The sequence below is a fragment of the Akebia trifoliata genome, chromosome 15 (genome assembly GCF_017979445.1).
Source record: "Akebia trifoliata isolate Shusen 1 chromosome 15, ASM1797944v1, whole genome shotgun sequence".
Taxonomy (NCBI): domain Eukaryota; kingdom Viridiplantae; phylum Streptophyta; class Magnoliopsida; order Ranunculales; family Lardizabalaceae; genus Akebia; species Akebia trifoliata.
Genome location: NC_141389.1, coordinates 12,614,170 through 12,624,020, shown reverse-complemented (window position 1 = coordinate 12,624,020; position 9,851 = coordinate 12,614,170). Strand labels below are relative to the sequence as shown.

The window sequence follows — 9,851 nt, the reverse complement described above, 5'->3', positions numbered from 1 at the left end:
AGGACCGTCGGTCCCACCGACAGAATCCTGGTTCTGCCACCGACAGCCACCGACAGACACCGTTTTGATCAGAACAGTGTTCTGACTCTTGGCTTGACCTCCTCACACCTTATACACTATTTCTCACCCTATACACTATTTCTCACCCTTTATTTCATTAAAAACATTTAAGTAAATGTCTAAGTTCTTTAATGAAATTAAGGTTTTACCCCCCATTTCGAAACAATGGGAATGGTTTTAAGATCCAAATCTCAAAGGATCAAAATCCGAATTTTGGTTTAAAGAACAAAACGTAATTTTCGACGTTTTCGGCAAGTTTTCAAAATGAAATAACTTTCGCGTTTCTTTGAATTAGATTACAAAAACTATATGGTGTCGAATCTCATGATAGAGACTTTCATTTCGAAAAACCCGTTTTCAATTTCGAGAACTTTGAAAAATTGAGTTTCTGACAGTTAGCCAAATTTTCACCAGCTTTCTCTATTTTTAACAGCTTTGGTCCCGAGCATCGCTGGGACCTTATTTTTGAATAAACTTCGGTGGTTTTCAATGGAAAGACCAAAAGAATGACTTTGAAAGATTGAAAATGAATGGTTGATTTGAAAGGATGAAAAATGAGAATGTTGAGAGAATGGGAAAAGGGAATGAACAGTAAAATGTCAGAATCACACCCGAGGGGTGATGTCTGCATTTTACATTATATGTTGTATGTAGGTTGGTGAAAGGATATCCAGGTTATTAATGAAAGGGTTGCATGTTTATTTCCGATTATGTTAGCGCGTGCGCTGAGTACTGTTATTTATTTTAGGCCGGGTGGCCACGGTTGCATGGTAGGAACTGGATATCCGTTCTCAACCCTGTTCTGTTAATTTCTCTTTTGTTTTAAATGAAAAATCATATATGTACGTAGCTATTTTGTGAGCTGTTAAAGGGTTTGTGAATGCCTGAAGGGATAGTGTGTCACATCATCCGGAGGGGTGCACTATCCTGGGATGTACGGTAGGGACCACCAAACTCATACGTGGTATGGGACGCGTATGAGAGTGGAGTCACAACTGGAATCCGGGTCCATTCCTTTCTTATCTTTACCAGTGAACGTGTTTTGTAAAGGTGGTCGTATACGAGTGGAGTGTCTTTTGGGAATCACATGCATGCCTGATAGGCATAGACGAAGATGATTAGTCAGTGATCACTAACAATCTAGTAGTAGTCGAACGTTCTGACACATCGAAAAGAGACCCATTGCTTACGGTCACGTCAAACGGCCAGCCTGAGCCGGATAAATGGTTCCGCAAGCGTGGTAGACACGACTAACCACAAAATCAGGAACTACGATGTTATTGGAGAATATCATGTCCTGACTGGGAGCGATCCAGTCGTGAATCCCAACTCTTTAATTCCAATACTCCACCATTTGTATTATGTATATGTCGTTATATTTCGAATTACAAACTGAGAAGCATGTCTATTATTTTAATGTTGCCAACGGTATTTGCATAAAATGGAAAATGTATAATGAGTATAGATGATTGATGTTATGTGAAATTTTTAGAACTGTTTAGTTGCTCATCCCTGGCTATATGTACCAGTTGATCGTATTTTATCTTGTAAAACCTTGCATGTATTAAAATGTCCAGTATGCTTTATTCGATCATGCTTAGGAAGGGTTATTAGTAGGAATTGGCTGTGGACTTACTGGGTAACCATTGTTACTCACCCTTTCCTTCCTATTCTTTTTTAGTTTCAGCACTTGCAGCTACCGAGGCAGACGTAGAGTCAGTAATTGAAGAGTATCTGGTCGATCAGATCGACGATCAGAGTTTATTGCCTGGTGAGCACTAGGGCCACATCCCTTAGTATTGTCAGTTTCACCCGGGATGTATGTAATTTTTGGATTGAGAGTTTAGGCTTATGTTAGAGTGAGAGTGTTTTGGTAAGCCTGTATATTGATAAATCTTCCGCACTCTGATCTACTTACATGTTAGATGTAATTAGTCTTCCGCTGTTATTTTCCTGTATCTACGTTTTTATATACAGGTTTTGTTATAAATTGGTTTATCAGGTTTGAGTTCCGTGAAACGCTAACATAAACAGAGGAGACCATGCCGAAATTTCGAGGTGCCACCTAGTGCCTTGGGATTTGGCCTTGGGATTTGTGTTAACATTTGGCGGGGCGCCACAATACGGGATTATACAAATATTCCTCACTCTAACAAAAGTCCTAATACTCAGAATAAAATCTATAATACTTTTGGATAAATCGACACCACTAGGGGCTATAACCCCAATACTCACCAAGTGACGAACTCTGGCTGTCTATCTGACCCACCAGGTAATTGTCATTCGTGCTCTATACCTGCCTCGCCAAGTTCTGAATCTGAAACTAAAAAAAATAGAGACGGAAAGGGTGGGTAAAATTGGTTACCCAGTAAAGAAGAAAAAAATTTCTACCAATAACCTCTCATAACATGAACGAATAAACATACTGAATCATTTTAAAATATGCAAAGTTTTAAAGAAGAAACTACGATTAACTGGTACATATAGCCAGGGATTAGCAACTAAACATTTTAAAACTCACATTACATCGATCAGTAGTACTCACTTATAACATTATCTTTTTATACAAATATAATGGATCAAATGGAAACATTAAACATGCATTTCAGTTTATATATCAAAATAAGGCAACATATACATAATACACAATGGTAGAGTATTGGAATTAAAGAGTTGGGATTCACGACTAGATCGCTCCCAGTCAGAACATGATGTTACAATTCTTCTCTAGTTTTTAGTTCATGATTTTGTGGTCGGTCGCTGCACTTACCACACTTGATTGACCATTTATCCGGCTCAGACTGACTGTTTGACGTGACCGTAAGCAATGGGTCTCTTTTCGATGTGTCAGAACGTTCGACTATTATAGATTATTAGTGATCACTGTAGACACTCTATTTTTTGCACTCGCCTGATTAATCAACTCATCAACCCGATTGCAACGGTTTCCAAAGATGGATGTTTATTCCAACGTTTTATTTTGTTACCAGATATGTTTCAGAAATCCGGATGAGGTATCTCAAACTAACAAAACTGTAGAAACCACGTTACGCTAGAAAACTATACCCACAAAAATATAGAAATCATCATTTTTCAAATAAAAAAGAAGATTTACAATAAAAATTACTAAAAAATTATCAAATTATCAAAATAACTCTAACCTCAAAACAACCCTAGAGCCTACATTACACTTAGGAAAATCCTTTCAAATACATAAAATAACAAATCGAAATCAAATAAATCATTTCGCCAATTTTCACAACATTTGAAAAAATTATGAAAATGCCCCTCATAAAGTTCACAACTATTTCGCACAAAAAAATTCATAAATGACACAAACCAATATTTCCATTGAATTCCTTATGAAAAATCGATTCTAAAATATCCTAGAACATCAATACCCGAGTTGAAATCAAAAGTTCTCTTTAGAGGCAAAAAGGTAATTTTTCAATTAAAAAAATTTAAAATTCCAAAATTAATAAATAAAATTTTAAATAATGTAAAGTGAAACATTAATAAAATTAATTTAAAATTTCGAACCAAAAAAATTGATCAATCAGGCTCTCAGGCAAAATGTTGATGGTTGCCCAGATATTTATTAAAAGACCCATCCATTTGGGGACCCAAAGAAATAAAGATATAATAAAGGGGATTTCTCCAAAAATCTTAAAGTCAATCCAGTAAGACTAAAGTCAAGAAAGTAAATTCAATCAAGAAAGACTAAAGTAAAAATCTTAAATTCAATCAAATGAGACTAAAAGTCAAAACCCTAATCTTAACTAATCAAGTCAATCTCATAAGACTTAAGTCAAAACCATAATTAAAATCCTAATCTAAACTAATCAAGTCAATCTCATAAGACTAAAGTCAAAACTCTAATTAAACCCTAAAGGAAACCTAATTAAATATTAACTTTACCCAAAAAAGTTTATAAATAGGAGCCTCCACACCCTATTTTGGTATCCAAGAAAAAATCTTAAGAGAAGTAGGTCAAAAAGTTTTCCTAGCCTCCCATAAATCCTAATTTTGAAGCCCTAACTCCTTAGTTAATTTCGAGAGAACAAGACCGTTGTTTTCGAAAAGGTATAAATTTCTTATTTTTTTTATTTATTACTTAGGTCTTTAGCAATGTAGTTTATTTGAGAATTAGTAGAGACCAGCGTTTGCCGGGTGCAGTTGGTGTCTAACACCTTTCAACCCCGTAATTTGATCTCCGAACTCAGTTATTTCTTTAGTAGATTAGTTGTTTTTATCCGTTTAGAGTCGATATTCGGTTCCTAGACCGTAACAACTAGGTGGAGACTCCCAAACCTCAAAGGTCAAAAGTGAATCCGTGCACCCTGCGGATCGAGGGCGCTTTCAGTGGCAACTCTGCTGGGAACCATTGAGGATCAAACTTGAAAAGTTCCAAGTATTGGATGCATTGCCAGTAGGACCTTTTTTTATTGGATTTTTAGTTATTTTTTTATTTATTTATTTTTATCATTCTTTTTGGCTTAATTATGGATCATTTGTTTTGATTTCGAATACTTTGTTTTGGGCATTTTCATGGTTCAATCTATGATCATTCGGAATGACCCTAAATAATGCAGGATGTCAAGAGGATAATAGTGTGGAAAAAATGGTTGTTGAACCATTCTCATTATTTGGTTTATTTTATATTTTTTTATCATATTATTTTTTTTCTTGGCATTATTTGGATTGATTTTGGATAGGTCATTTTGGAGTATCTTTTTTTTATGATTCAATCTAGGGTCGTTTTGGGATGACCCTAAATAATGAAAGATTCAAATTGACATAAATTGAGGATGGAATGATCGTGGTTGAGATGAGAGTTATGATTATTTTATTTTTATTTTTATTTTTAAATTTGGATGAATTTTTTTTTTTGTGCGTTACTAGGCATATGCGGCGAATTGTGAAAACAAATTATTTTTGAATGATGCACTAAGAAACGAAAAAATTGGCTTTTTTAATATTGTTTGTGATGAGGAGAGGATTCCAAGAAAAAAAAATCATAAAAAAAATTAGGTGGTGTACCGTTAGCAAAAAACAGTCTTTACTGTTTTTATCTTCTTCTCCACAAAGAAGAAAACGAAAATTAGCAACAAGAGAGACATTTCTCTCTTTTTTTTTTCTCTCTCTCCCTATCCCTCCTACTAATCTCTCCCTCTCTCTAACATAAAACCATAAAAACGTTCATCAATGGCGGACGAAGCGATAGTTAATGGTGTAGCATATGATGTTGATGATCAAACAGTGAAGGATGAGGGAACATTAATACGTGATCTTGATGTTGTGAAAGATGTCGAAGTTTCAGAATTTGATAGAAAGATTGATGTTCTTGAACAAGAGAAATCCAAATTGGCGATGGATAATAAGAAAAATGAAAAATCAAGCTTTCTCTAGATGAGTTTTTTTTTTTTTCTCTTTTTGTTTAAGATCGAGACTTTGGGACAGAAATCAATTGGTTCGATTGCTAGGGGCTTGGATTCTCTTCATTTGAAATTGTGATTGATAGATGGAGTGCTTCGATTCTTGCTCGATGTCAAGTGAAGAAGATTACAGAGACTTTATGCGTTTCTTTGCATAAATCTGAATTTTCGGCAGTGTTGTTGGTAAAATCTCTGCTCAGAGATTTGTTGCCTAACGTGGATTTTAGCATTGATTCGAATTGGTGATTTTGGGTTTGATTCTGAAATATACACCCAAAAAGTTTATTTTTCTGAATTCGAATTAGGAATATTATTGGTTATTTTCTTTGGTAACAAACTTCTTTAAAAAAAAAAAGTGGGCTAGTCTTACTAACTTAGTAAAATTCTTTTCTTACTAATGGTCATTGACCTCACCACGTGGCACCCAAAAAAGGTGATCCAATACTACATGCATATGGCAGATGAAATTGTGAGAATCTTTTTTTTTTTTTTTTAAAGTTTTGATTTAATTTTCATTTTGCATTTTGATTTTAAATTTGATTTCATAGTCCTCATTCTCAAAACATTGGATCAAAGTTAAATGATTTGAATTTTATTCCCGGATCAAAAAATTTCCATCAAATCTTTAAGGTTGTGACATTGGATTGCCGACATGTTGAACCACGTTAGTAAAATTTGAAACCTTATGAGTTGGTCACGCTAGCCTATGTTCTCAAAAGATTTACCATGCATGTTTTTCAAAAAAAAAAAAATGTGTTCATCACTCCTTACCTCAACAATTACCATTCTATCCTCGAGGCAATATTCGTTAAAGTCTTGATTGGACCATAAAAAATAAAAAAAATAAAAAAATAAAAATTTGTGCTTGTTTCAATGTGGAATCTAATCAATTATTCTATGTCATATTCATTGATTGATTTGCCATAATCTTAGATGATATATATTTCTAACGTGCTGACTTTGACTTATGTTATGGATTTTGAATGTCTTATTCATGTGGTACCTATGTTGTATGGTTTAATTGGACCCATGGACCCATGTGTTTGAAAAAGGCCTCGGGCACACCCCACCTTATTTTACACACACCACATGCACGTTTACTGTTTTGCACGCTTGCACGTCCCATATAGCCAACGTGGCACTAGTGCGTGGCCCGGTCTCTTCGGAGATGCGACGTCATTCATTAAAACCACAACTCCAGTCACGTACCTTAGGGTATATCAAACTGGGGCATCAGTACTGTCTAATCAGGTAACTCTAAAAGGTATATCGAGGCACCCAGGCTGGAGCGACCTAAGCCTTTGACCTATTGTGAGCCACACAGTCACATGTCCCGATTGCCAATGTGGTACTAGTACTTATTCAGTCCCCTCGTGGGATGCCAAACCATTTATGAAAGCTACAACTCTTTACTTGTACCTGTAGGTATATAAAAGATAATCCAAGTAAAAACCAGTGCCTAAGCAAGATCCTGTCCCGCTGTACCCTACTGTACAAGGGGGATAGACTACGTCTATTCTAGACGAGAGGTATTTAAGTGGGCCCTTGCTCAGCATCGTGGGCTACCTCTCAACTAGGGATTAAACTGGCTGTTTTTGACTTCAGATAAGCGAGTTGAGGTTTTAGATTATCACCTATACGGTATATCAAACCAAGTCACCACGTACTGTCTGATTGAGTACGCTCGAGAGGTATATAAGTGTACTTGGACAAGGGTGGCTAGATAAAAATACATTGCACGTAGTAAGCTTAGAGTCTAGAAACCTTCCCTGTAGGTCACGACTTGAATTTATCGTGGGTATTCCCGGGTTGCTCATTGAATGAGACTTTGTGATTGATGAATGTATGTGAATAAATGTGGTGATGAGATCAAAATGTATGGCTATCCTCAAGTTTTGTTTTACCTAATTAAAATGGATGCACCAACCCAATAAAGAATCTATTCTTTTGTAATAATGACCCAGTCCATCGCGATCCAATAATCATGATAGACCGAGCCATTTAAATCAAAATGGAAATCAAATTTTCAAAAAAGAAAAATGTTTTTCCCAAAAGAAAAGAAAATGATTTTTACAAAAGATCTATTTTTTTGCATGAAATTCGAAAAATTACTGAAATATGCTTTTCTAAAGGAAAAAAATTGATTAAATCAGATATTTGATAATTCAATAAGATTATTTTTCCTTTTAAAATGATCATTGTATAAATGAATTTTTTAATAGCTTGGTGTACAAAATTCAATAAAATCTCAGTGTTCAATTAAAATGTTATCAAGGGGGTAACACTGAAACTGGTTAAATTTACCTTCAATGAGGTTTAAGGGTTATCATTGTACCTAAGTTCAATCGTCTATCGTCTAACTAGGGTTGTAAATCCGGTCAGTTAGAACAAACGTCAATACCAAGTCAACAGTTAGAAATAACCTCAAAATTTCTCACTATCGTCCAGTTGTTCTTTGAAGATCATCGTGCCTCAATCCTATTGATTGTATGCAGCTTCTAAGTCCTCAGTCCTAATCAAGCCCGTTGTGGGTAGTTGTCTTGAGTTTTCATGAGTTATTTGAGTTAGATCGAGTCCAATTTTTCAATGTCATGTTTTCTTTAGATCGAGTCTACTCTTTCCTTGTTGAGTCAAGTTAGTTTATCAAGTCTATAGAAGTGTTTGTCGCCCCATCTGAATTTGATTGGATAAAAGAAATTTTTGAATACCTCAAGCGCATTAATGGATTAACTAATAATCAAACTTCAAGGATAGATAAGAGTCGGGCTCAACCTTTGATTGAGGAAGCGAAGGTCATTGACCTCGGAACAGAAAATAATTCCTAAAGAGATTCAAATAGAAACCATCCTATCCCGAGAAGACCACAATGGGATAATGAATTTTCTAAGAAATTTCAAAAGACTTGTTCGCGTGGTCCTATGAGGATATGTTAGGTGCAAGCTTGGGTGTTGCCAGATACGGATTAGATATTGACTTGATAAAATGAGATCAAGGAAAATGTTACAAAATGTATCAGTGCTAGACTTCTCAACATGGTAGAGCTCCCAGAATAGATTACATTCTCAAACTAATGAAATGGTTGAAGCGAAATTGATCTCTGATTTATATTCAAAGTTCAAGATTTGGCATCATCTCCCTATCGTCCTCAGATTAATAGAACGGTTGAATCAAGCAACTAATAAGAGTCTCAAAATAATCATTGTGAAAATGTGTCAATTGCACCAGGATTAGTCAAAGAAGCTACCATTTACACTATGGGGGTACAGAAACAGTCTTACCAGTTGAAAGGGAATTCCATATCTCAAGGTCTTGATGGAAAGTCAATTGTTAAAAGGAGACTAGGTCCGTCATGGGTACGAAGAACTAAACTTAATTGAAGAAAAACAACTTAGAGTTCTGTACCACGTGCAAACTTATCAAAGAAAAGTCAACTCTTGACAAGGAAGTCAAAGTTTGTTACCTACAAGTCAGGGATTTAACCATCAGACTTCAAAGAAAATTGACCACCCCTCATCGATCATAGGAGGAAGTCTAAACTTAATTGGAGAGATTCATCCATTAGCAAGGAAACACTACTTTGGAAAACCATCAGATTTCAAAGAAAATAGAGTACTTATTTTTACCCAGAGGGAAGTTAAAACCTAATTGGAAAGATTCATTCATTAAGAAAATATTGCCTTAAAAAATCGTCAGATTTCAAGATCATGATAAAATTGAACTACCAGAGTCAATCAACCTTGACTAGATCAAGCGGTACTACATTTAAGGAGGCCATCTTTGGCCAAATCAATTTTCCTGCTACCCAGTTCAATATCTCCTTTCTTAGCCCTTTGTAGTCTTTTAAAAAAAATGATGTCTTTTTCTTTTTCAGCCAGATAACTAAACCCAAGGGAGAGAAGATTCAAAATACGTATTGGTCTGAACCCAAAATTTTGGGGTACGTAGGCAACCTGAAAAGTTACTTCAGGCCCGACCACATCAAAATAAAAAAATAGATTCCCCGACAAAGAAAAATAAATATCATCTAACAAGAAAAAATTTAAAAGAAAAAGAAATATCATCCAAAATGGGAAAGAAAATTCAAGAAAATAAGAAAATAATTTAAAAGAAAAGGCCACACAAGGGGCATTTGAGTTTTTGAGCCTCAAAATTCCTTTCTTTTTATGCCCAGTCCTAAGCCTACCCATAAAAGTCCTCCTAAATACTGTGAAAAAGTTCAAATGGAAGAAAAAGAAAAATGAAGCCTGCTAAGTTGAAAATCCAACAGGGCAACTTAGACAAAAATTAGGGCAATCTCGCAAGGTTGAAAATCTAAAAGGACAACCTTGGCAACAATCATAACAAAGAAAAGAGAAA

The 9,851-nt window shown here is 35.2% G+C and overlaps 1 long non-coding RNA gene across 1 annotated transcript in view; it reads right to left on the bottom strand.

Annotated features, from left to right (window-relative positions):
• Window positions 1-1,571: 1,571 nt before the first annotated feature.
• The window catches only part of LOC147384376 (uncharacterized), a 70,053-nt gene continuing 61,773 nt past the window's right edge, over window positions 1,572-9,851 (bottom strand). Inside the window, exon 4 of the long non-coding RNA XR_015173112.1 lies at window positions 1,572-2,383. This is a non-coding gene — a long non-coding RNA (uncharacterized LOC147384376). The remainder of the gene's footprint in view (window positions 2,384-9,851) is intronic.